Here is a 27897-nt window from a genome sequence, read left to right as displayed (position 1 = left end):
CCACTAATGATTTGCTTTCTAGGGTCAAGAAAACAAAGATTGCAGCTAGGATCCTTTCGGACCATAACCCAGTTTGGATGGAGTTGGGAAGGGTAGTGCAGGCAAGAAGGTCTTGGAGATTGAATGAAAACTTATTTAGATATGAAAAGTATATTAATGATTGTAAAAAATTACTATCTGAATATTTTGTTTTGAATATGAATAAGGGTACATCTATGGAATTTGTATGGGACGCAAGCAAAGCGTATATGAGAGGAGTCTTGATGAATATAAATAAAACACATAGAAATAAGCAAGGGTTAAAACGAACAGAACTGGAAGAGGAAATTAAGAGAAAAGAGCTGGAGTTAACAATGAACCCAGACGATACAAAGGTTAAGGAAGCTATTAACATATTAAAATCTCAATTTGACATGTTGATCTCTGACCAGGTGGCTACTAATCTATTATGTGCAAAACACAATACCTTTTGTAACGCAAACAAACCTGGCAGATGGTTAGCTTATCAGATTAGGAAAAAAAGGAAAACTCGAAATATATCTAAACTGATTTACAGAGGGAAGGAGGTGTTTCAACAGGAAGAGATTCAAAAGGCTTTCTGGGAATTTTTTACAGAACTGTATAAAGGGGATAAAATTAATGGTTTAGACATAGACAAATATTTAGACAAAGAGAAAATACCTTCAGTTAGAGAAGAACACAGGCAAAAATTGAATCAACCAATAACCTCGGGGGAAATCCTGCAGGTAATTAAGCAATTAAAGTCAGGGAAAGCACCAGGTACAGATGGCTTGACAGCGGTTTACTATAAAAACTTACAGTTAGAAATGGTAGAACCTCTTAGAGAATTATTTAATATGATTCAAACGGAAGGTAAAGTCCCTCCATCTTGGAAGACAGCGATTATATCTTTGATACCCAAAGAAGATCAAGATACTACTCAACCCAAAAATTATAGACCTATTTCATTACTGAATGTAGATTATAAAATTTTTACTAAAATATTAGCAAATAGGTTAATGTTGGTCACTCAACAATTGATACATACGGACCAAACAGGTTTTATACAAGGGAGACAGATGAAAAGTAATGTTAGATTAATTATTAATGCATTAGAATATTTGGGAAAGAACAACCAGATCCCTGCTGCGTTTATATTTTTGGATGCTGAGAAGGCCTTTGATCGAGTTAACTGGCAATTTCTGTTGAAGATACTGCAAAAAATGCAGATAGGAGATAATTTCTTACAGTCAATTAAAGCAATATACCAACAGCAAACAGCACAAATCATAGTCAATGGAAGTCTAACAGACTCTTTTCAAATTGGAAAAGGTACAAGACAGGGCTGTCCTTTGTCCCCATTATTGTTTATTATAACTTTGGAAGTATTGTTGAATAAAATACGGGGCTTGGATGGTTTAAAAGGGATCAAGATTAGGCAGCAAGAATATAGAGTCCGCGCTTTTGCGGATGATTTGGTCATAATATTGGAACAACCGCAGGAATCCAGTATGGTTTTAATGAATATGATTAATCAATATGGTCAAGTGTCGGGCTTTAAAATAAACTTAGGAAAAACCAAAATATTAGCTATAAATATGAATATTAAACAAAAGGAAGAATTAGGAGTGATGCTAGGATGTGAGGTAGTTAAAAAAGTCAAATATCTTGGAGTTAACATTTTAACTTCAAATGGGAAATTATATAAGCATAATTATGAACCACTTTGGCATAGCATACAGACAGAGATGAAAAAATGGGAGAAATTGCACCTATCTTTGCTGGGTAGGATAGCGGCAGTGAAAATGAACATTCTACCAAAATTTTTATTTCTCTTCCAAATGTTACCTATACTAAAAAAAGATGCGAACCTTTTAGAATGGCAGAAGGGTATCAACAAATTTGTGTGGGCAGGAAAGAAGCCGAGGGTAAAGATGAAAATAATGCAAGATGTACGTGAGAGAGGAGGATTGAAACTACCTAATTTAAAACTATATTATGATGCAGTGGCATTATCTGTAATTAGTGATTGGATTCACTTAACCAATGATAGAATATTGAACATTGAGGGACACGATCTGCTATTTGGTTGGCATGCTTACCTGTTATTCAACAAAAAATTGGATAAGAACTTTAAAAAGTCATATTTTAAGAAATGCTTTATTGCGGGTCTGGAAGAAATACCAATATAAATTAAATGACAAGATACCCATGTGGGCAATTCCTAGACACGCAATTGAAAATATGAATACACCACAAAAACAGGACAGAATTACCTACAGACAGCTTCTTACCTCGGAAAGGGGGGTATTACAATTAAAATCTTTAGAGGTATTAAAAGAGGAGAAGGTAGTTCAAACATGGTTCCAGTATGGGCAATTACAGGCTAGGTGGAAAATAGATCAAAAAATTGGTTTTATTCAAGTTGAGGATAATCTGTTTAAACAAATAAGAGATCAAAGCTTAATGCATATAAAGAGGATATATAATGTATTAATACAGATGGATTCGGAAACAGAATTAGTTAAAGATTGTATGATAAAATGGGCTCAAAATATTGAGGAACCAATAATGTTGGATACATGGGAAAGAATTTGGGTAAGAAATGTGAAATTTACACAAGCTCAAAATCTGAGAGAAAATTTTTACAAGATGTTCTATAGATGGCATTTAGATCCTAAAAAGTTGGCTTCTATGTATCCGAATGTAAAGCCTAAATGTTGGAGGTGTGGTTCTCTCGATGCTACATATTATCATATATGGTGGACCTGCCAAAAGGTTAAGGCATTTTGGATAAAAATATGGTGGGTCATGCAAAATGTTTTTAAAAGAAGGATAAAGTTTAGTCCTCAGTTATTTTTACTAGGTATATGTACTGACTTTACAGTGGTAGAGACCAATTTGATTCTGCACCTGATAACTGCAGCAAGACTGTTGGTGGCGCAATATTGGAAGAAGGAAGACTTGCCTACAATCCAAGAATGGACATTGAAAGTAACAAACTTAGCTGAAATGGCTAAAATATCGGCATATCTCAAAGATCATTCAAATGAGAGATATAAACGAGACTGGAAAAAATGGATTGACTATATACAAAATAAATACGGGACTAAGAAATTCCAGTTAGCCTATGCTTAAGATCAGAAATGATTTAAACTGTTAAAAGACAGTTCAGTAAGAAGAAGCTAAGGTCAATCTAGAATGTCATTAATTTCTTTATTTCCTTTTTCTCAATAGATTTTAGACTGTGTTAGTTAAAAATCCATACCGGGTACGGGTTCTGGGAAGTCGGGGGGGGAAGGAGGAAGGGGGGTGGGGGGGTGGAGGGAGGGAGGGGTACACACAACAAAAAAAATTGTACTTCAATGTCTTAATGATTGACAAATGATGACATATTTGTGTTTGTTTTTTTTTTAAAGAAAAAATAAAGAAGTTCTGTTTTAAAAAAAAAAAATGTTCCCCAACCCTTCCAGCTCTGTAGACCAGCAGTGGCAGTGGGGGAGGGGAGAGATTATAGTCCTGTGCAAATGGCAGGGGAGTGCATGCCCTGCTGCTTCTCATTTTGGGGCCAGTCAGAGGTAGTATTTGCCAGTTCTCCAAACTACTCAAAATTTCCACTACTGGTTCTCCAGAACCTGTCAGAACCTGCTGAATTTCATCTGTGTGTGCCCTGAGCTTGGCTGATCCTTTCCCTCCCATCCCCTGGAGTTTGGGTCCTCCTCTAATTTAAGATGCTTCCTGCCTTGTTCTATAGCCCTCTGTTTTTACATTGACTGGCTACCAAACAGAGCTTCTGAGCCTGTTTTAGCCTTAATCTCCTTGAGAATCCACAGACAGGAATGGGACTATCCTGTGTACAATATAGTTTACAGCAGTGGTCTCCAAACCTTTGGGCTTGGTGGACCAGCAAAAGCGGTGAGATGGAGGTGAGATGCTTTTGTGTACATGCAGACGATTTCCATGGCCCGGTTTAAATGGGCTCCAGATCAGCATTGGGCTGCAGGCTTGTGGTTGGAGCAGTGGTGGGATTCATTTTTTTTTACTACCGGCTCTGTGGGCATGGCTTGGTGGGCACGGCAAGGGAAGGATACTGTAAAATCTCCATTCCCTCCCAATCAGTTGGGACTTGGTAAGCAGAGAATAGATGAGGGAGGGGTGGTATTTACCAGTACTCCGAACTACTCAAAATGTCCGCTACTGGTTCTAGAGAACTGGTCAAAACCTGATGAATACCACCTCTGGGTTGGAGACTCCTGGTTTACAGTACAGAGATGTTGTCCCTCACCCAATGTGATGTAATTTGGGCAATATAAAACTATTTTCAATTAAAATCAGACAAAGTGTCACGGCTCTATATATACTGTAGTTTAATGTCAGGAAATTTCAGATTTGGGCAGGAAGGTTAAGGAAATTTATCTATTTATTTAAAACATTTATATAGCCATCCATCTTTTAGACAACTTTGGGTTGTCCCAATAACATCATTTTAAAAACTGTAAAACACACTGAATTAAAACTTTGCAACCAATGAAAAGAAAAATCTGGCGTCAGTCCATGCAATCACATCATTGTCTAATCTCCCAGTGCCATGTGTGTAAGGCTATATGAAAGGTTCAAAGGGTGAAGGCCTGCTGAACGTCAGTGAGAAAGATATTCCATAGATAAGTGGCTATCATAGAAAAGACACCTTCTAGATCAGGGGTGTCAAACTCAATTTCATTGAGGGCCGCATCAGGGCTGTGGTTGACCTCAGGGGGCTGGGCAGGTGTGGCTGACTGGGTGGGTGTGGCCAGCTTGATGACACTCCCCAAACTGTTGCCATTTCCTCTTCCCACTGGGTAGACTAGCCAAGCTGGCCCAATGTTTCCTCTTTGCATTGGGTAGACCGGGCCCAGTGGTGGGTTTCCAATTTTTTTTACTACTGGTTTGTTCGTGTGCATGCACTCATGCATCTGTATGATACTTCTGTGATGTACAGAAGCTTCTGTGCATGAGCAGAAGGATCCGGGTGGGTGGGCGGAGCATCCTGCCCTGCTACTATCGGTTTGCCCAATTGGGTAGACTGGGTCAAAGCAATGCGGGACAGCCCCTTACTTTTTCCAGGATGGCCCCTCATGCCAGTTCTAACCACATTGGCCCACAGACCTTGTGTTTGAGACCCCTGCATTACATGACAATATTGGATAGAGGGAATCAGGAGCATGCCCACTCTATCTGCCCTTGAAGAATATAGGGAAATTATATCACAATACAACTGTCAGGCCTGCAGTCATATTCTTCTTGGAGCTTTGGCCTGCCACACTTTCTATTATTCTAGTATGCCTTTTCTGTTGTGGGAAAATGGGAAGGGGGATTGTATGGAGTTAGATGCTATGTAGCCAAAACAAAATTCCTTCTAGAAAGCCAAGGTCATCCTTTGTCTCTGCACCTCTGCACCTGACCAAAACTGGATGGGTGGAACTGCCAGCTTGGTAGTGGAAGATTGGACCATGTGATGTGTGTGTGCATGTGGGCAAGATTTGAACTTTCAACTGGGTGGGGAAAACCAGGAAGCTTTCAGATTCGTGTTTTCTCAGATGTGCCAAAACGGCTCTCTTAATAAATTGGAATTACAAGCAATACTTTGCCTTGGACTCTGATTTAATTTTGGGTGCTATTTGGAACCCTGACATTAACCCGAATCTCCATTAAAATACTTTGCCAGCTACCCCAAAATTCGGGGTGCTATCTGGTGTCCTGAGCCCCAGCACTGACCCAAGCTCAGGTGACACAAAGATTCAGGGAAGATAAAGGAGAAGAAGCCCACGGAGAAAGCAGTAGATGATGGATCACCTATCTATGTCGAGACCATCTATGTGCCTTCCAAAACTGTGGTGGAAGCTGCAGATGAGCAGAGAGGGAATGCCAGTGGGGAGCCAGGAGCAAAGAGCCGGCCCCTATGCATCCCTCACAATCAGAACTAAATCTGCAAGGTGAAGCCTCGGGATTTACTTCTCCTAAGGAGTTGCTGTTGGAGCCACAGGGGTGTGCAAGATCAGCCTCAATCCATGAGTGGAGAGGAACAAAGCAGGCGCCAATTGGGTGCTCTGATGATTGGGGAATCCCAGCCACCCTCACACAATCAGTCTCTGACCAGCCTCCCAGACCAATTTGGATAGCTGAACATGAGTGGAATCAATCCTTGCCTTAGCTCTGAACCACCCAGGTGGACCGTGGCCCAGCCAACATGCACCTTCCTAGGTCAAGTCTCCACAATGCAGTGGAGGCCCAGCTGAAGGGCTCTTGCCAAACCCAGATGAAGGAAGCAGGGGGGATAATGACCCAATGATCAGGGACCTCGTCTGACCATTCGCCCTTCTTTACTTCATTTTTTTTTCAGAGTCTGGTTAGTAATATTGGAAATGGGAGTCCAAGGCAAAGTGGAAGCCATTTTAAACACCAGGTGCACATGATGCCTGATTAGCCCCCATATAGTCGAACAGCTGGGCATACATATGAACCCTCTTACACCTCCCATCAGCTTTGAACAAGTCGATGGGACACTAATTGGCCAAGGGCCTGCCTCCTTGGTCATTGAACCTTTCAGATTAGAGACAATCTGGCATTGAGAGCTCCTTTGATTCATAGTTGCCCCAAGGATGACAGACTCGGTCATATTGGAACTTGCATGGCTTGAGAAATGGGGTCCTACGATTTCGTGGGAAGGCAGTCACAGAAACTGATCATAGATGGTGAACCACTGCCAAGAGCAAGGCAGGACTAACTCATAGAAGCTACAACTCCCGAAGAAGGGAGGGGCCCAGAACCTGCAGCTCCGGCCCGAGATGCACCACCTGGGAGCCAGCAGATACCAAAAGATTATCGAGATCTAGAGGGGGTTTTCAGTGAGGAAGATTGCAATTATCTCCCCCACTCATAGACCAACTGACTGCATGCTAGAGTTTGTGGCTGGGGCAAAACTGCTGAAACCTAAGTTGTACTCCATGACCCCTAGCAAGATGGCGGAATTAAAGAAATACATCGATGCCAATCTAAAGCAGGGTTTTATACAACCAGCAAAGTCAAAAGTAGAAGGCCCTGTTCTCTTCAAAAAGAATAAAGATGGGAGGGATGAGATTGTGTGTTGATTTCCGAGCTTTAATGTGGTTTGTGTGGAAAACACCTACCCTCTCCCCCTCATGAAGGACATGCTGAACCACTTAGCCAAGGGCAAGGTGTTCACCAAACTAGACTTAAGGGAGGCGTATTACCAAATACAAATCAGAGAGGGGGATGAGTGGAAAACTGCCTTCAACTACCCCCTGGGTATCTTCTGGTTCATGCCGTTTGGCTTACAAGGGGCCCCTGCAGGCTTCATGCAATTCATCAACAAGGTGCTACATGAACACCTTTACAAGAGAGTGCTTGCTTATCTCAATGACATCCTCACCTTTATGGGACCCTGGAAGAACATGTAAAGCTGGTACAGCAAGTCCTGGAAAAACTTCTGGCCACAAAAATTCCACAAAACCTCCCTGGACTACCTTGGGTATCGAACTTCTGGTGAGGGAATAGAAATGGATCCAGGAAAGTGAAAGCGGTGCTAGACTGGCAACCTCCACATACCCACAAGCAGCTACAGAGTTTCCTGGGTTTTGTTAACTTCTATTGGTAATTCATCCCGAATTTTGCAGAAGTCACTCTGGCCCTGACCAAGCTGCTAAAAACCAGGCCATTGCCAACAAAGCCCAGCCAGCCTATTGGGTGGACAATGGACTGTCAAAAAGCATTTGAAAAACAAAACAGCTCTTTGCCCAAGAGATCCAGGAAAGTGGATCTTTCTGCAACACCTAATCCAGAGTGGCAATTCATATTTAAAACAGATGTCAGTAATGTAGCTGTGGCAGCAGTGTTGTTGCTGAGAGACAAAGAAGGACAATTGCTACCATGTGCTTACGTCTCCAAAAAACTTACCACTACCAAACGAAGGTGGGCCCTTTGGGAAAAGGAAGCTTATGCAGTTCGTTGGGCACTACTCACCTAGAGGGAGTTGCTGGAAGGGAGAAAATGCCATTTGAGGTGACCACAAAAACCTTGAGTCCCTAAAAAGCCCCTGAAAGCTGTCACCAAAGTAAGTTTGCTGGGCACAGTACTTCAGGATATTTAAATTCAAACTGAAGCACATCCCCACAGGGAAGAACTTACTGGCTGATGCCTTATCAAGGAAACCGCAGTATGACAGTCGTAGGGAGGAGGTGATCCATGCCATAATCCCTCCCAACCAACCGGCTGCTCAAGTCACCACCCGGGGACAAGGTGACCACAGCTATGAAATCAGCACTGCCAAATGACCCTTGGCTAAATGACAACAAGGACATCCTGACAATGAGAGATGGCTTAGCCTGGAAAGGATCCAAATTGTATGTGCCTGTATGTTTGAGGCTAGAAGTACTACAGTGAAGCCACGACGCGAAGCTAGGGGGTCACTTTGGATTCCTAAAAATGTTCCACCTAACCTGATGTCAATTTTGGTGGCTGAAAATGAAAGCAGAAGTGGAAGATTACGTGAGAAGTTGTGCTACTTGTGCAACCATGAAAATACGGCCAGGCAAGCCTCCTGGATGACTGCAACATGTGGCAAGCCCGAACCAACCCTGGGAAGAAATTGTGATGGATTTCATCTTAGAACTCCCAGAAAGCAGAAGAAACAAAGTAATTTGGACAGTCATTGACTTATTTTTTAAGCAAGCTCATTTCATTGCTTGGGTTCCACCACAAAACCGCGATGCCCTTATCCGTGCCGACATAAGTGCGGAGGCAAATCCGCGGCGTCCGAAGCGCTAAGAAAAAAACGACCCTACCGCCGCGACAACAGCGCGGTGACAGAAGGGCGATCTACATGCTTCGTTCTTTGCCTCCAAAGGTAGCCCTCCTCCTCCAGCTGACAGCGGCAGCGGGCACGGGGCAAAGCGGGCTGCCCAGCAGCAGCAGCCCACGGGAAGGGTCCAGCAGGAAGCGGAGGAGGACGCAGAGGAGGACGCGGCAGCGGCGGCGGCTGAGGCTCTCCCGGGCCGGCGAAGTGGGCTTGCCCGGTGGAGGCAGGCTGCCCTCTTCTTCCTCAACAACATCTCCTTGGACAAGCGGCCTCCGCCACCGGCGCCTCCCCCGGAGGAAGAGGCAGGGCGGGCGGCGGCGGCGGCTGAGGCTCTCCCAGGGCCGGCGAAGCGGGCTTGCCCGGTGGCGGCGGCTGCCCATCCAAGGAGATGTTGTTGAGGAAGAAGAGGGCGGCCTGCCTCTGCCGGGCAAGCCCGCTTCGCCGGCCCCGGGAGAGCCTCAGCCGCCGCCGCTGCTGCGTCCTCCTCCGCTTCCTGCTGCCCCCCGCGGCTGAGCTGGACCCTTCCCGCGGGCTGCTGCTGCTGGGCAGCCCGCTTTGCCCCGTGCCCTCTGCCGCTATCAGCTGGAGGAGGAGGGCTACCTTTGGAGGCAAAGAACGAAGTATGTAGAATGCCCTTCTGTCGTCGCGCTGTTGTCCCCGCGGTGATGACGCACGGTGATGACGTCGCGACTTTAGTGACGCGATTTAATCTCCGCTATTTTGCGTAGCGCGGTTTTGTCGTGCCACGCATTGCTTGCTCAGGATTACCATCCACAAAGAATCCAGCGAAGATGTTTGTTAAGCACATCTACTGCCTGCACAGAGTGCCAAGGAGAATCATCTCAGACCACAGAGTTCAGTTCACTGTCAAGTTCTGGAGGGAGTTCCTGAGGTCCATTGGCTCCACACAAGGATTTGGCTTGGCTTTCCATCCAAGCATGAATGGGGCAGCAGAAAGGACTAATGCGATGGTGGAACAATACATCTGTTGTTATGTGGATTACCAACAAGACAACTGGTCAGATTTGCTATCTTTCACTAAAGTCGTGTATCCCTTTTCAAGTTACCAGAGGCATGGAATTGGTCCCCATGCCTGAACTGCCCAGAGAGCCCCCCTCCTCCATGTCACTGATTGAATGGATGGATGCTCTTAAAAAGGGATGGGAGAATACGAAAAAAGCAGCAGAAGAGTACAAGAAGCAGATAAGCACCACTTGCTCCAACCCCACTTCCAAGTGGGGGACAAAGTTTTCTTATCTACTAAGTATATAAAGTTAAGGATGCCTAGTAAGAAATTAGGGCCTACATTTTTAGGTCCCTTCCCAATAGTGAAAATAATTAACCCAGTTACAGTTCAGCTTAGTCTGCCCAGAATTCTAGGGAAAATTCACCAAGTCTTGAATGCAGTTTGCTGAAGCTGGTGATAGCGTCCAACCTAAGACCATTGACTCAGCCTCCCCCTCCTCCAGTAGTGATAGAAGAAGAAAGTCACTATCAAATTAAGAAAATTTTACACTCTAAATTGTATAGAGATCATTTGCAATATTTAGTACATTGGAAGAGGTACCATTTGTCTGAAGCTACTTGGGTGAAAAATTGGAATGTAAAAGCTGATAAGTTAGTGAAATAATTCCAGATAAATTTCCTGATAAGCCAAGATTGTTAGGTATACTTATGTTAATTCCCACATTATTCTCTTCTCAGGAAATACTTTTCTTCTGAGAAGAGGCCTCCTGTCAGGCAATAGCAATAGCAATAGCAGTTAGACTTATATACCGCTTCATAGGGCTTTCAGCCCTCTCTAAGTGGTTTACAGAGTCAGCATATCACCCCCACAGTCTGGGTCCTCATTTCACCCACCTCAGAAGGATGGAAGGCTGAGTCAACCTTGAGCCGGTGAGATTAGAACCACTGAACTGCAGATAGCAGTCAGCTGAAGTGACCTGCAGTACTGCACCCTAACCACTGCGCCACCTCGGCTCTTATGGCCTGCAGCCATATACCTCTTGGATCTTTGGCCTGCCACACTTTCTATTACTCTACGATGCCTTTTCTTTTGTGGGAAAATGAGAGTGGGGAAGCCCTCTCTAAGCAGTTTTACAGAGTCAGCATATTGCCCCCAACAAATTGGGTCCTCAGTTTACCCACCATGGAAGAATGGAAGGCTGAGTGAACTTTGAGCCTGGTGAGATTTGAACTATCAAATTGCAGGCAGGCAGCAAAAGTAGCCTGCAGGACTGAACTCTAACTATTGCACCATTGGGGCTCAGATGCCTAATAATTATAAAAATCATATTGTTTCTATTTTACAAATCTCACGGGGCTTTGTCCAACCTCTGAAGGTAGAGAGCAGCCTGCTGCAACATCATCTTGAATCTTGCCTGATGTTCAAATAAATGCTTCCTCTAGAGCCAATGTATTCAGACAGAGATTTGAAGAGGATGCCAAAGATGTGAGCTCATGCCTTGCCTGTAAAGCTGTGGTTGGACTCTATCTTTTAGAGAAAACTTTATTTCCTGAAATGCTACCAAAGTTTGCCACCAAACCAAAGCTGTTCTTCTTGCTGTTGCTTCTGCTTCTGCTGCCCACCAAAACCAATGGGAGAAAATGCCCCCTTGACTTCGCCAAGGATCGGGATACAGTATACAATTATTATCACCCAGGAGATCTCTTACTTGGTGGGATTGTGCCTCTAAGATCAGGTATCGGTCTTCCACCAACGTTCCTTCAGCCTTTCCTTAATCAACCAACTTTGTAAGTAGATCTGTGGTATTGTTTTCATACTATTTTTTGCATGGAATCAGCTTTCATGGACACCCAATGATCCTCTCCACCATGAACAATCCTCAGGGATATTTTTTCATCTATTTTTCTGCCTCTTCTGCTTTTGGAAAAAGACAATTACTATTAACCTGCCTTCCATTGAGGATCTGTACACTGCATGAGTCAAAAAGAGGGACATGAAAATATTTACAGACCCCTCGCATCCTGGACATAAATTGTTTCATCTCCTACCCTCAAAATGACACTATAGAGCACTGCACACCAAGACAACTAGATACAAGGAAAGTTTTTTTTCTCAAACGCCAACACTGCTAAACAAATCATTCCCTCACCACTGTCAAACCATTCACTAAGGCTGCATTACTATTACTATTAGTCTTCTCATCGTTCCTATCACCCATCTCCTCCGACTTATGACTGCAGGACTGTAACCTTATGATTGGTATTGATTGTTTCCTGATTGCTTATTTGTACCCTATGTCCATCATTAAGTGTTGTACCTTATGATTCTTGACGAATGTATCTTGTCTTTTTATGTACACTGAGATCATATGCACCAGACAGATTCCTTGTGTGTCCAATCACACTTGGCCAATAAAGAATTCTATTCTATTCTATTCCATTCCATTCCATTCCATTCTATTCTATTCTATAAACCTGAGACCATATTATTATTATTACCAATAGTAGTTGCAGTAGTAAGGATAAAGTTAGAACGGATCTCCAAAGTTATCTAGTCCAACATCCTGCTTATGTCCAAGATCTTCTAAAATGCTAAATGAATATTAAGGTGTGTCATTGTTTTGTTGCTTTATGCAGGAAAGGATTTACTACATACTGGTTCCTTCTCTCCTTTCTTTTTGCCATCCGTGAGATAAACCAGGACCCACAGGTTCTGCCCAATTTCACCCTGGGCTATGATATTTACGAGAACTATTATGAACCAAGAATGACCGCCGAAGCCCTGGCAGACTTGCTCTCCACCGGACAGGCAAATGTTCCAAACTACATTTGCGGAAGAGAGAAGAGGCTGCTGGCTGTGATTGAAGGGGTTGAATCTGACATTTCTGAGCAGATTTCCACCATATCAAGCCTCTACAAAATGCCACAGGTATGAATTGGGATGAGGGGAAAAGGTAAGCCTGAATCTGTCCTGCCCAGGAAAATGTCCTACCTGTCCATGACTACTTCAGCTTCAACCGCAATAATACATGGGCAAACAATAGATTCAAACTCGATGTAAACTGCTCCAAACTCAAATGCAAAAAATATGACTTCAGCAACAGAGTGGTAATTGCCTGGAATGCACTATCTAACTCTTTTATTCCATCCTCAAACCCCTGTAACTTTAACCTTAAACTGTCTAGTGTGGACCTCACCCCTTTCCTAAGAGGTCTGTAAGGGGGCATGGATAAGCGCATCAGCGTGCCTACCATCCCTGTCCTATTGTCACCATGTATTCGTACCTATTTCCTCTGTCCACGTCTATGTTTATACTTATACCTGTTATCTCGTACATGTTTGAGAAACTGAAATAAAATGAATAAATGTCACGACCATCCAAGGAAGTTATCTTGATGCTTAACATCTCCTGTCCCTCAAAACATTAGAGCACTTACTCAGATAGAGCACTGGAACTGATGTTCTCCCATGCCTGTGACAACCTTTCAAACCATTTTATATTGCGTTTATATCTCTTTCTTGACTGTAGTTATGTGTCGGTATGTGTGCTTTGAACAATTTTCATCCACAGATCAAATTCTCCAAACTTTGGCCTCAAAATATTTTCATTCTTATTCTTAACAGGTCAGTCACGGTTTTGTGTCTGAAAAGCTGAATGACAAAACCCAGTTCCCCTTCATCTACCGGATGGTCCCCAAAGAAGAATACTTGTATTGGGGAATTGCCAAATTGCTCCAACATTTTGGGTGGAATTGGATCGGTCTCCTTGCACCGGACACTGACAACGGGCAAAGATTCCTGCGGACTTTTAATCCCATATTAACCAGGAACACAATTTGTGCAGCCTTCTCAGTGGGCATCGCAACATTGCCCTGGAAGACGTGGTTTCTGGACAATGCACCATTTCACCTATGGAACAATGTCAGTGTTTTAATATACTATGGGGAATCTTCTCAATATTTCTCCAGGTTAATACTCACATTACGCGATCAGGTGGAAAAGAATGTCAAGCCTAGCCTGGCAAAAGTTTGGATCACCACAGCAATGTGGGACCTCTTTATGAATTTAACTCCTGAAATACTGTCTCCTTGGCATGTTCAGGGTTTCTTCTCTTTTTTAATCCATATTGAAAAAAGACCACAATATGTTTATGAAACATTTTTTGTCCCTATGCAAGATTTTGGCAGAATAGCATTCAGTTGTTCGTATTCCAAACACCCCTTTTCTGTGAAAGGAAGGATGAGGTGCCGGGAGAATGAGGACCTGGAGATCCCGCGGGAAGAGGTGGTAGAAAAAACTCTCTCTCAGGACGGTTACGGTACTTACAATCTCGCCTGGGCAGTTGCTCGGGCATCACATGCTGCCTACCTATCCAGGTCCAAGCGGAAAACAATGAAGGAAAGAGATCACAGGCTGGTCCTTCAGACATGGCAGGTATTTGGTTTCCCTTAGAAAGCCTAAAGGTGACCCTTCAGGATTCATATCCATTTTAGATGGTGTGATGAGTTTAGGATTTGAGTCCTGGATGGGAGTTAGGTGGATGATGTTAACTCTCCTTGTACCTGTGATTTCTTCCCTTCTCAAGTTGTTCTTTTCTTTGTCATTGTAGCTTCATCCTTTCCTGGGAGATTCCCACTTCTACAATACTTGCATGGAGGGAGTTTTTCTGGATGAGAAAGGGGACCTCGCTGCCAAGTTTGATACCGTGAACTGGGTGACCTTTCCCAATGAGTCCTTCAATGCCGTGAAGTTTGGGAGGATAGATAGACCATGGGGGTCCAAAGATCTGGAATTCACCCTTGACAGGGAGGCCATGAATTGGCCCCAACGGTTTAACCAGGTGAGCTGTGATTGTTCATCTAATGTTCTCCATCCTCTTGTTCATTCTTTCCAACCAATTGGGAAAAGTATGGGAAGTAGATGGATCTGGGATGAAAGATTGCTTAGAATCATTCTTGTTTGCTATGAAATAGCTAGGTTATTTGGATCACTGAATGAGGATTCCATGGTGAAGAGATCTATTGTGAATTACCCAGATTCAAATGCTACTTGGTTCTTGTTCTATATTTCTGTTTTTCATCTGTAAAGTAGGCTGTGATTGCATGAATTCTAGCTTATTTGAAAACTTCCCTTCCAGGGGTGGGTTCCTACCTACTCAGTCCAGTTTGCCCAAATAGATAGTAAAAATCTGGAGTACCTTTCTGAACCAGTAGTAATGGCAGCCTGGCCATGCCCCCGAACCGTTGCCACTCCCATTGCCAGTATGTTTTTTGACTGGAAAAGGAGGCAGAGAGAAACAGTCCTGTTGCCATGGTATGCAACAGAGAGGAACGAAATTCCAATTTCAGCAAGGCTTGAGGTGAAGGCAGGAGGAAGGTTGAGCAGCAGCCGAGTGAGGGGTGGGAGGTGGCATTTTTACCTTCCCACAGCTTCCAGAAGCACTCTGAAGGCTTCAGCAGTGCTGGGGGGAGGGAAAATGGTCATGTTTTTGCAGAAAATGGGCCATTTTTCCCTTTTCCCAGCCCTGCTGAAGCCTGCAGAGTGTTCCTGTGGGTCTGGGAGGACAAAAGCTTTTTTTCATACTGGGCAGTTTGCAAGAGCTTCCTTAGCTCCGGCAAGGCCGGACGCACCCCCCCCCCTTTCAAATTTTTTAGACACCGTTTCAGTGGGCATGGCTTGGTGAGGGAGCCATGCGACTGAGTGTGCATAAGTGATGTCAAGTTGGCCATGCCCACTCTGCCAGATACCCCCCATCTAGCCACGCACACCAAACCAATAGTAAAAAAAAATTGATACCCACCCCTGAGTTTGGCTGGCTGAGTTCGGGAGTTCGGGACGGCTGAGTTTGGGGTGGCGCTGCCACAGCCGCTTTGAACAATTTTGCGGCCTGAACGATCTTACGGCGTGAGCGAGTGGCATCGAGTGGCCTGTGGGATCCCCCTCCTCCTCCCCAGGAACATCGATTGAGAGCGTCGCGGCTTAAGAGAGCCGCGGCCGTTGGCAACTGCGCGGCCCTTGCTGCGGTTATTGGGAGCGTTGGGGCTAAATTAGGAACACTGCGGTTTCGAACGCTGAGGACACCGAGGACGCGCTTCCATACTGGCCTCGGCGGCGCTAGCAGGCGGCGCTAGCGGGCGGCGAGCGCTCTACATGGGGCAGCCTTTGAAGAGTATTCGGAGACTACAACTCGTCCAGAATGCAGCCGCGCAAGCGATTGTGGGTGCACCTTGGTACACCCACGTTACACCTATCCTCCACGAGCTGCACTGGTTACCGATTGGTCTCCGGATACGCTTCAAAGTGCTAGTCGTAACTTATAAAGCCCTTCATGGTATTGGACCTAGGTACTTGAGAGACTGCCTGCTGCCAATTACCTCCCACAGACCCGTTAGATCGCACAGGGTCGGCCTCCTCTGGGTTCCGTCTACCAGCCAATGCCATCTGGCTACCACCCGGGGGAGGGCCTTCTCTGTTGCAGCTCCGGCCCTTTGGAATGAACTCCCCACGGAGATTCGGACCCTCACCCCTCTCCAGGCCTTCCGGAAAGCCATCAAAACCTGGCTGTGCCGGCAGGCCTGGGGTTGATGAGTTCCCCTCCCCTCTCGACCTGTATGGCTGTATGACTCTTGTGTATTTTAATTACGTGTATTGTGTTTGTATCCCCTTTCCCCTTTTGAGTTGTTCACCGCCCTGAGTCCCTCCCGGAGAAGGGCGGCATACAAATAAATTAAATCTTAATCTTCCGACTGCGAGAGACTAAGATCTGGGCTTGTGTTAGACTGCACCTCGCCCTGAGGAAGCGGTGGCTGAGTTTTTCCATCTACGTTGCCGAGACTGGGTGGCTGGTTTCTGGCCACCTCAGCTCTCTTGCCCCCCACTTCTCTCTGGTACAGCCTCCTCTCTGCTCGCCGCTGCGGGCGGCGTATGGATGATGGCGGCATTTTTTATGATCTCTTGGTACCTGCAACATCTTCTGACTGCGCCCACCCGGCTTGCCCGGCTTGCTGAACCCTTGGGGACCTTTCTGGATTGCCATCACCCCGGAGGGGGAGAGAACGGCCTGGGCGCCCGTCAAGGTTGGGCGAATCAGACAACTTGGGGCATCATCTTGGATAGCGCCCGCACAAGTCATCTCACTGAGGCACGCTGGACTCTGGATAGGTGGGGGCACTTACAACAAGTGCGGAGGCCCTCGGACTTGTCGGTAACATCTACAGTCTGCTCCTTGGTTTGCCCCCTGGTACATCTGTCCAACGGAGGGAGTGACGGAAGATGGCAAAACTATAAGAGGGGACTTAATGTTTCTAATGTACCTCCCCCTCTTTCATGATCCACCTCGGCCACCCCGGACTTTAGACTCTGGACCCTTTATTATACCTTTCCAAGAACGAGGTATACCATCTGCTTACCATCTGTATACCACCTGTATACCACTGTTGGTGCTCAGCTACCTCAAATTTTTAAGAACTATCTGCACATTTATTAATCTATACTTGCGCAGTGCGCCAAAAAAATTTTTTTTTTTAGGAATGCAGTGTGAATGGTATGCCTGATTGATGACTGTACCCACTTTTTTAAACTTTATTATTGTTGTATTTTTTGTGTTTTAATTGACCTATGTGGGGAATGCATGGATGAGTGGCGGTATTTGTGTGAGAGGATGATTGATTCGAAGGGCCTGTCGGGAAATGCGGGGGCTATGGGGGTGGGTGGAGGGATTACGGACACGAGAGTGGGCCGGAGCATTACGGTCTTAACAGGGAGGGGCAGATATGGCAGGGACTTTAGGGCTGGCCATTACCGGGGAAGGAGGGCTCGCTACGTTACAGAGATCCCTCCTTCCGGCCCTATGAGTCCCACTCCAAGGCCAGATGGCGCGAGTAATCAGGACCCTGGTCTCAGGCTGCTGTCGCTAAATGCCAGGTCTGTAGTTCACAAGGCTCCCCTCGTCCGGGACCTAATTTTAGACGAGGGGGCAGACCTGGCATGTATTACTGAAACCTGGCTGGGCCCGGAGGGAGGAGTCCCCCTTGTAGAGATGTGCCCAGAGGGTTTTCAGGTGCTTCATCAGCCGCGACCCCAGAGAAGGGATGGGGGTGTGGCTATTGTTATCCGAGAGTCTCTAGTACCTCATAGGATCCCTGCTCCGGAGCTTGTCGGGTGTGAGTCCTTGCTGGTGAAGCTGGACCTCAAGGGTCAAGTGGGCTTGCTGTTAACGTACCTGCCTCCCAACAGCGTTGCAGCAGCCCTCCCCTCGCTCCTCGAGTCAGTAGCTGAGCTGGCAATTGAGTTTCCCAGGCTTATGGTTCTGGGGGATTTCAATTTGCCTTCGCTCGGTGAACACTCTGATGGAGCGCAGGAGTTCATGGCTTCCATGACAGCCATGGGCTTGACCCAAGTAATTCGGGGCCCGACTCACTCGGCGGGTAACATGCTCGACCTCGTATTCCTCTCGGAGCAGTGGAGTTGTGATCTTGGTTTGAGGAGTAGCGAGATCTTACCCCTGTCATGGTCGGACCACTACCTACTGAGGCTTGACTTTCGGAGACCAAACCCCCACTGTAGGGAGGAGGAACTGATTAGGTGGTTCCACCCCAGGCGACTTATGGACCCTTTGGGCTTTCAGACGGAGCTTGGTGTTGTTCCTGATACCCTCGCCCGCAGTCCGGCGGAGACTCAGGTTGCTGCTTGGAATTCAGCAGCGGCAGGGGCTCTTAACCGGATTGCGCCTTTACGGCCGATCCGAGACAGTGGATCCAGGAGGGCTCCTTGGTTTACTGAGGAACTCCGGGAGATGAAGCGCCGAAAGAGACGCCTAGAGCAATGATGGAGATCCAGTAAGTCTGAGTCAGACCGAGCGCTTTTAACATCCAGCATCAGAGCCTACCTTCGGGCAATTAGGACGACCAAAAGAACACACATTGCCTCTCTGATTGCTTCTGCTGAGTCGCGCCCAGCCGCCTTGTTCAGGATAACCCGTTCCCTCCTAAATAGGAGGGATACGAGCGATCCTTTGCAAGGCAGAGCTGAGGATTACGTCCAATTCCTCGCGGATAAAGTTGCTCGGCTTCGGACGGACCTGGACTCCAATTGCGCAGAGCCAGCCGAGGCACCAGGGGAGAATCTGGAAGGACATCACTGGATTGATTTTCAAGCTGTTACCCCTGAGGACGTGGACAAGGCCATGGGAGCTGTAAGTGCTTCCACATGTGTCCTGGACCTGTGCCCCTCCTGGCTGGTCGCTAACAGCAGGGAGGTGACACGGGGCTGGATCCAGGCGGTTGTTACCGCCTCCCTTCGGGAGGGGTTCTTTCCCCCCGCTCTAAAGGCAGCGGTGGTGAGACCCCTTCTGAAGAAGCCATCTTTGGATCCAGCCGTCTTAAACAACTATCGTCCAGTCTCCAACCTCCCCTTTGTGGGGAAGGTTGTTGAGAAAGTGGTAGCCTTTCAGCTCCGGCGGTCCTTGGAGGAAACCGATTATCTAGATCCCTTCCAGTCGGGATTTAGGCCTGGCTACAGCACGGAAACCGCTTTGGTCTCATTGATCGATGATCTCTGGAGAGCCAGGGATGGAGGTTATGCCTCCGTCCTAGTGCTCCTTGACCTCTCAGCGGCCTTCGATACCATCGACCATGGTATCCTTCTGCGACGACTGCGGGAGGTGGGGGTGGGAGGCACTGTCCTACGGTGGTTCTCCTCTTACCTCTCGGACAGGTCACAGTCGGTGTTGGTCGGAAGGCAGAGATCGACCCCTAGGCCCCTGAACTATGGGGTGCCGCAGGGTTCGGTCCTGTCCCCCCTCCTGTTTAATATCTACATGAAGCCGCTGGGTGAGATCATTCGACGGCACGGGATAAAATACCATCAGTATGCGGACGATACGCAGCTGTATCTGTCCGCCCCGTGCCAACTCAGTGAAGCGGTTGACATGATGTGCCAGTGCCTCGAGGCTGTTAGGGACTGGATGGGGGTTGACAAGCTTGTACTCAATCCGGATAAGACCGAGTGGCTGGTGTGTTTCTCTCCTACTAATTGGCCAAGTGTTCCATCTCTCAGGCTGGGGTGTCAAACAGTACGCCCCCTCAGACAGGGTTCGCAATTTGGGAGTCCTCCTGGACCCACAGCTGACTTTTGAACACCACTTGTCGGCTGTGACCAGGGGGGCATTTGCCCAGGTTCGCCTGGTACACCAGTTGCGTCCCTACCTGAACCGGGAGGCACTCACAACAGTCACTCGTGCCCTTGTGACCTCTAGACTGGACTACTGCAACGTGCTCTACATGGGGCAGCCCTTGAAGAGCATTCAGAGACTTCAGCTTGTCCAGAATGCAGCCGCGCGAGCGATCGTGGGTACACCTCGGTTCACCCATGTAACACCTATCCTCCGCGAGCTGCACTGGCTGCCTATTGGTCTCCGGATACGCTTCAAGGTGCTAGTCGTCACTTATAAAGCCCTTCATGGTATTGGACCTGGGTACTTGAGAGACCGCCTGCTGCCAATCACCTCCACTAGACCGATTAGATCCCACAGATTAGGCCTCCTCCGAATTCCATCCGCCGGCCAGTGTCGACTGGCGACTACCCGGAGGAGAGCCTTCTCTGTGGCTGCTCCGACCCTCTGGAACGAACTCCCCGTGGAGATTCGAACCCTCACCACCCTCCAGGCCTTCCGCAAAGCCCTTGAAACCTGGCTGTTCTGACAGGCCTGGGGCTAAAGAGCTGTTGCCCCCGTCACGAATGGTATGACTGTTGTGTGTTTTTAAACTATGCATTGTTATGTTTCGTTTTTTAAAATTTTTTGTCTGTACCCCCCCTTCCCTGATTTGAATTGTGAGCCGCCCTGAGTCCCCTTCGGGGGAAAAGGGCAGCATATAAATACAATAAAATCCAAATCCCTTGGTTAGTCCAAAGATCAGGAAATAGATAAGAGAATCCTAGAAAGTAAATATACATTTATAACAGTAGTGTGTTTCCATTTTTTTACTACCTGTTTGCTTGTGCACAGAAGCATCCAGGCAGGTAGGTGGAGCCTCCCACCACTACCGGTTCACCTCATCTGAGCCGAACCAGGAACAACCTCTGATTTATAACCCATTAAAAGGTTTGTTTATTTTCCGTTAGCTTATTGATAAGCTTGTTATTGTAATTTATCAATTAGTTATTCGTTATTTGGTTTTAATCCAGAAGTTCCTCTTGTCGAAGTAGAATTCAACGTTTCTTTCCCCAAATCTTGCAAGTGTATTAACCACAGTAACAAATCTTGATCAATGTGGTTTATTCAAACAAACGATTAAGAATATTTGGTTTCATGTAATTAGTGAACCCAACCATAGTCATAGCTACTGAAAGTTGTGTCACTAATATCTTCTCCCCATGAAAACCACCTAACCTTTGCTCATTTACCCAAAATGTTGCCCACGAACCACAGCAGCACAGTGGTTAGAATGCAGTACTGCAGGATACTTCTGCTGACTGCCTGCAATTTGGCAGTTCGAATCTCATCAGGCTTAAGGTTGACTCAGACTTCCATCCTTCTGAGGTGGGTAAAATGAAGACCCAGATTGTCGGGGGCAATAGACTGACTCTGTAAACTGCTTAGAGAAGGCTGTAAAGCACTCTAAGTGCTATTGCTATCAGCACAGCTTCTGGGAGAATGTTTTACATCTGCAGTTGATGCTCCTTTTCTTTTTTGGTCAGCCCATGCCTCGCTCCAGGTGTACCAAAAGCTGTCTTCCTGGCCAAGCCAAGATGGTCCTAGAAGGAAGACCACTTTGCTGTTATGGTTGTGCCTCATGTGCAGAAGGCACCATCTCCACTCAGGAAGGTATGAGACATTGGGGAAGGGAGAGAAACCTTGAACAGTAGGCAGAAGAGACACTGAAGCATTTCCATTCAGGAATGTTTAGAAGCAAGTTTAGCAACAGGTCTGTAGAGAGAACAAAAGATGACCTTGATAGAGATAGACAGGAAGAGAAAAGAGACTAAAGAATTTGTTTAGAATACACAGTTAACAATTGGTAGCAACTCAGAGACATTTCCCTAATTCACTGAACTATGAAGTGAAATTCAATGGTGAAAAAAGTAAGATTCTACGTTTAGGCAAGAAAAACAAAATGCACATGAACAAATATAAGTGGTACCTTGCTCAATAGTAGTAACTGTGAGAAGGATCTTGTAGTCCTAGTGGACAACCATTTAAATATGAGCCAGCAGTGTGCAGCAGCTGCCAAAAAAGCCAACACAGTTCTAAGCTGCGTAAACAGAGGGATAGAATCAAGATCATATGAAGTGTTAATACCACTTCATTATGTCTTGGTAAGGCTTCACTTGGAATACTGCATCCAGATTTGGTCACCATGATGTAAAAAAGATTTGGAGACTCTAGAAAGAGTGCAGAGAAGAGCAACAAAGATGATTAGGGGGCTGGAGTTTAAGACATATAAAGAATGGTTGCTAGAACTGGGTATGTCTAGTTTAATGAAAAGTAGGACTAGGGATGATATGACAGCCAGTGTTCCAATATTTGAGGAGCTGCCACAAAAGAGAGGGAGTCAAACTATTCTCCAAAGAACCTGAGGGTAGAACAATAAGCAATGGGTGGAAACTAATAAAGGAGAGAAGGAACTAAGGAGAAACTTCCTAACAGTGAGGACAATTAACCAGTGGAACAACTTGCCTCCACAAGCTGTGAATGCTTCAACCCCGGAAGTTTTTAAGAAGATGTTGGATAGCTATTTGTTTGTAGTCGTGTAGAGTTTCCTGCCTAAGGAGGGGGTTGGACCTCCAAGGTACCTTACAACTCTGTTATTCTATTCTATAAGAAGGTGGAGAAGTATAGGATAATTAGGTTTGCAAGATTATTGTATTAGTTTCAATCTCGATAAAAATTTTTTAGCCTATCTGTTATTATTGACCTATTCAAAAGGAGTTTTTTATTATGTTCATGTAAAATTAATATTTGAGGTCTTGCCTGTCTTCTCCCCAGATGCAGAGAAGTGCACAAGATGTCCAGAAGATCAGCATCCAAATAAAGACCAAACCAAATGCATCCCCAAGAAAGTAACCTTCTTGTCTTACAAAGAAGACTTGGGGATAATCCTGGCTTCCTTTACTCTCATCTTGTCTTTGGTCACTGTCTTCATCTTAGCAATCTTCATCAAATTCTTAGAAACTCCCATAGTCAAGGCCAATAACCGGGACCTCTCTTACATCCTCCTGGTCTCTCTTCTGTTGTCCATCTTGACTTCCCTCCTCTTCATTGGTCGTCCAAGGGCAGCCACCTGCCTTCTCAGGCAAACTTCTTTCAGCATCATCTTCTCCGTTGCCGTCTCTTCCATCTTAGCCAAAACAATCACAGTAGTGCTGGCTTTCCTGGCCACAAGACCTGGGAATGCTGTGAGGAGATGGCTGGGAAAGACTCTGGCCAACTCTATTGTCCTTAATTGCACTGGTCTCCAAGTTGTCATCTGCACCATCTGGCTGGGAGTTTCTCCCCCATTCCCTGAGTCTGACATGTATTCCCAGTCAGAAGAGATTGTCCTGAAGTGCAACGAAGGCTCTGTCACCATGTTTTATGGTGCCCTCTCGTACATGGGCTTCTTGGCTGCCATCTGTTTTACAGTGGCTTTCCTGGCCAGGAATCTGCCTGGGGCCTTCAATGAAGCCAAGTTGATCACCTTCAGCATGCTGGTCTTCTGCAGTGTTTGGGTGTCTTTTGTCCCGACCTACCTCAGTACCAAAGGGAAGTACATGGTGGCCGTGCAGGTCTTCTCCATCCTGACCTCCAGTGCTGGCCTGCTGGGCTGCATCTTCATCCCCAAATGCTACATTATTTTGATACGGCCTGACCTGAATACAAAAGAGCTGCTAACAACAAAAAGTAAAGATGATTTGAGAGCAAATGCAAAGTAATCCTAGTTGTCATAACCCTCTCAGAGAGCTGCTACATCATAGCTTGGATTCAAATTCAGGGGAACATAATGTATTTATTTGTAGACTTCCATACCTTCCACTATGGCTGAAGAGGTTGCAAATGCTGAAATATGCCTAGATCTTTAGGGAGAAAAGTATTTCCTGACTGTCCTCCAAATGTCTGATCCATAGCCTAGAAGACAACTCAGAAATGTTGAAATATTAAAATACTCTGGCAAAGTTATTTGGTTGGGAAATGCTTCTGGTTGACTGGATTTCTCAAATAATGTTTAAAAAATAGATGCTTAATATATTTATGTTTTGGGATTTTAGTTTAGTAGTTAAAGATGTGAATGTGATATTTAATGGTCCTTCTTAAGTGTGGACATTGGCATCCTGCCTTTCCCATAGAAGGAGACAGATTGGATATGCCTATTTTTGGACTTTTAAAATTTTTATTAAGTTACAAAACATTGTAAAATACAAAAGTAAATAGTAAAGCAGTTGGGCTATATTTCTAATCAATCATGTGGCTTATTCTTCTATTATACTAATCCATTACCCCAAATACTTTACCAGTGGTGAGATTCAAAACCTTTTACTACCAGTTCTCTACCAGCTTGGTGGGAGTGGCAGGGGAAGGATACTGCAAAATCTCCATTCCCACCCTACTCCTGGGTAAAGGATACTGCAAATTCCCCATTCCCTCCCCCTCTGGGACCAGCTAGAGGTGGTGTTTGCCAGTTCTCCGAACTACTCAGGATTTCTGCTACCGGTTCTTCAGAACTTGTCAAAATCTGCTGAATTTCTCCCCTGTACTTTATCCTTTCCACTTATTCCGTCTCATCAGCAATCTTTTTCTTGTATCTCCTCCTACTTCTAGATATGTGTCTCTCAGCTTACTTGTGTGTGCCCTGAGCTTGGCTGATCCTTTCCCTCCCATCCCCTGGAGTTTTGGTCATCCTCTAGTTTCAAATGCTTCCTCCCTTGTTGTTCTATAGCCCTCTGTTTTTACATTGACTGGCTACCAAACAGGGCTTCTGAGCCTGTTTTAGCCTTAATCTCCTTGAGAATCCACAGACAGGAATGGGAATATCCTGTGCACAATATAATTTACAGCAGTGGTCTCCAAACCTTTGGGCTTGGTGGACCAGCAGAAGCGGTGAGATGGAGGTGAGATGCTTTTGTGTACACACAGACAATTTCCACGGGCCGGTTTTAAATGGGCTCCAGACCAGCATTGGACCACGGGCTTATGGTTGGAGCAGTGGTGGGATTCAATTTTTTTTTACTACCAGTTCTGTGGGTGTGGCTTGGTGGGTGTGGCATGGCTTGGTGGGCACGGCAGGGGAAAGATACTGTAAAATCTCCATTCCCTCCCAATCAGCTGGGACTTGGTAAGCAGAGAATAGATGAGGGAGGGCCACTCAGAGATGGTATTTACCAGCACTCCGAACTACTCAAAATGTCCGCTACTGGTTCTAGAGAACTGGCCAGAACCTGATGAATACCACCTCTGGGTTGGAGACTCCTGGTTTACAGTACAGAGATGTTGTCCCTCATCCAATATGATGTAATTTGGGCAATAGAAAACTATTTTCAATTAAAATCAAACAAAGTGTCACAGCTCTGCATATAGTTTAATGTCAGGAAACTTCAGATTTGGGCGGGAAGGTTAAGGAAATTTATCTATTTATTTAAAACATTTATATAGCCATCCATCTTTCAGACAAATTTGGGTGACTCCCAATAACATCATTTTAAAAACTGTAAAACACACTGAATTAAAACTTTGCAACCAAAGAAAAGAAAAATCTGGTGCCAGTCCATGCAATCACATCATTGTCTAATCTCCCAGTGCCATGTGTGTAAGGCTATATGAAAGGTTCAAAGGGTGAAGGCCTGCTGAACTTCAGTGAGAAAGATATTCCATAGGTAAGTGGCTATCATAGAAAAGACACTTTCTAGATCAGGGGTGTCAAACTCAATTTCATTGAGGGCTGCATCAGGACTGTGGTTGACCTGAGGGGGCTGGCGGGTGTGGCTGAGTGGGTGGGAGTGGTCATCTGGATGGGTGTGGCCAGCTTGACACCACTCCCCAAACTGCTGGCATTTCCTCTTTCCACTGGGTAAACGGCCAAAGCCACGTTGGCCCAATGTTTCCTCTTTGCATTGGGTTGACTGGGCCCAGTGGTGGGTTTCCATTTTTTTTACTATCGGTTTGCTCGTGTGCATGTGTGTGCTCATGCATGTGTACGATGCTTCTGTGATCCACCCACCCACCCGGACTCTTCTGTGCATGCGCAGAAGCTTCTGCACATGTACAGAAGCATCTGGATGGGTGGACGGAGCCTCCCACCACCATTACTACCGGTTCGCCCGATCGGGTGACCAGGGTAATGCAATGCAGGATGGTGCCTTACATTTTCCAGAATAGCCCCTCGGGCCGGATCCAACCACATGGGCCCGTGGATATTGTGTTTGACACCCCTGCATTAGATGACCATACTGGAGAGAGGGAATCGGGAGCATACCCACCCTATCTGCCCTTGAAGAACATTGGGAAATTATAACTATTTCAGAATAGAACACAATTCTGGGTGCCATCTGTGTTGCTTGTATTACACTGCTTCTGTGTGCCAGAAATCTTTGAAGAGTAGGCTTTTCCCAAAAGGATAAGTCAGGAGCCCGGAAGATCTATGGGGTAGTGCTGTTTGTGGGAAGTCATGAGATGTAGCTTGTCTTGTTAGCATCATGGTTTGTGGTTTGGTAGTTTGATTCTCACCGGCTCAAGGTTGACTCAGCCTTCCTTCCTTCTGAGATCAGTAAAATGAGGGTGCAGATTGTTGGGGGCAATATACTGACTCTGTATACCACTTAGAAAGGGTTGTAAAACACTCATATATATAAGTCTGTCAGGGGTGTCAAATTTGTGGCCCGCGGGCCAGATGCATCATGCGCTGGCTACACCCTCTCCCATTTTAGTGAAGGGGAAAGTTGTGATACATCACATGACGATGACGTGTCATCACAGGTTTGTCATCCCTGGTCTAAGTGCTAAGTGCTACTGCTATTGCTATGAACCACCAAGAATTCTTGTATATAAGGTGGGTGGCCATATAAGTATTTTAAATAACTATATAAACAATGTAGCACAAACTTATGGATTCACATATACTGGCAATCCTTGATTTACAACCAGTCATTTAACAACTCTTCAAAGTTATGTCCGACTTTAAAAAGCTACATTACAAACTATCCTTGAACTTACGACTGCTGTTCCCTCCCCAAACCACATTATTGCATTTTGGGTGGTTGGCAACTGGCTTCCATTTATGACTAGCTGCAGTGATTTACAATTGCAACATTTTTTGCCGTTTTCTAATAGAAAATGGCAAAAAACATCCATTGGATAGACTAGATTTATCGTATTTTTTGGAATGTAAGATGCACCTTTTCCCCTCAAAAACGAGGCTGAAAATCTGGGTACATCTTATACACTGAATACACCATTTTTTGCCTCCTGAAACCTCGCCCCTTCACCAAAATGGCCATGCATAGCCTTTAGGAGGCTTTCAGAGTGCTCCTCGGGGCTGGTCAATTTCCCTCCCCAGCTCCCAGGAGCATTCTGTAAGCCTCCTAAAGGCTATGCAGCCCCTTTTTTTGACAAAAAAATGGGCCCGTTTTGGCAAAATCGGGCCATTTTTTGCTCATTCCCCCCCCCCCCGGGAGTACTCTACAAGCCTCCTAAAGGCTATTCATGCCCTTCTTAAAAAACAAAACTGGCCCATTTTTGCAAAAAACATGCCATTTTTGGGAAGTCTGAAGAGTCCAAAACCTTTTTTTTTAATTTGCCTCTTCAAAATCTTGGTGCGTCTTATACTCCGGTGCATCTTATACTCTGAAAAATACGGTATTTAATGACCATGTTGCTTTATGACTGTCACAAAACCTATTGTAAAATTGAATCTGGTCACGTGGTACCTCAACCTACAAGCACAATAACTTACAACAAAATTCTGGTTGTAAATCAAAGACTACCCATAAATAATTTATGTCAATGTACGTATAAATAAATGACTGGATAAATAGAACTTTCCAGTTTATGCTGTCACCATTCCAAGTCACATACCCATAGCAAACAAAACTCTGAGGCAGGTAGATTC

This window comes from Thamnophis elegans, chromosome 2 (assembly GCF_009769535.1).
Source record: "Thamnophis elegans isolate rThaEle1 chromosome 2, rThaEle1.pri, whole genome shotgun sequence".
NCBI classification, from domain to species: domain Eukaryota; kingdom Metazoa; phylum Chordata; class Lepidosauria; order Squamata; family Colubridae; genus Thamnophis; species Thamnophis elegans.
The sequence above is the reverse complement of the archived record's forward strand: the minus strand, read 5'-3'. Positions refer to the sequence as shown.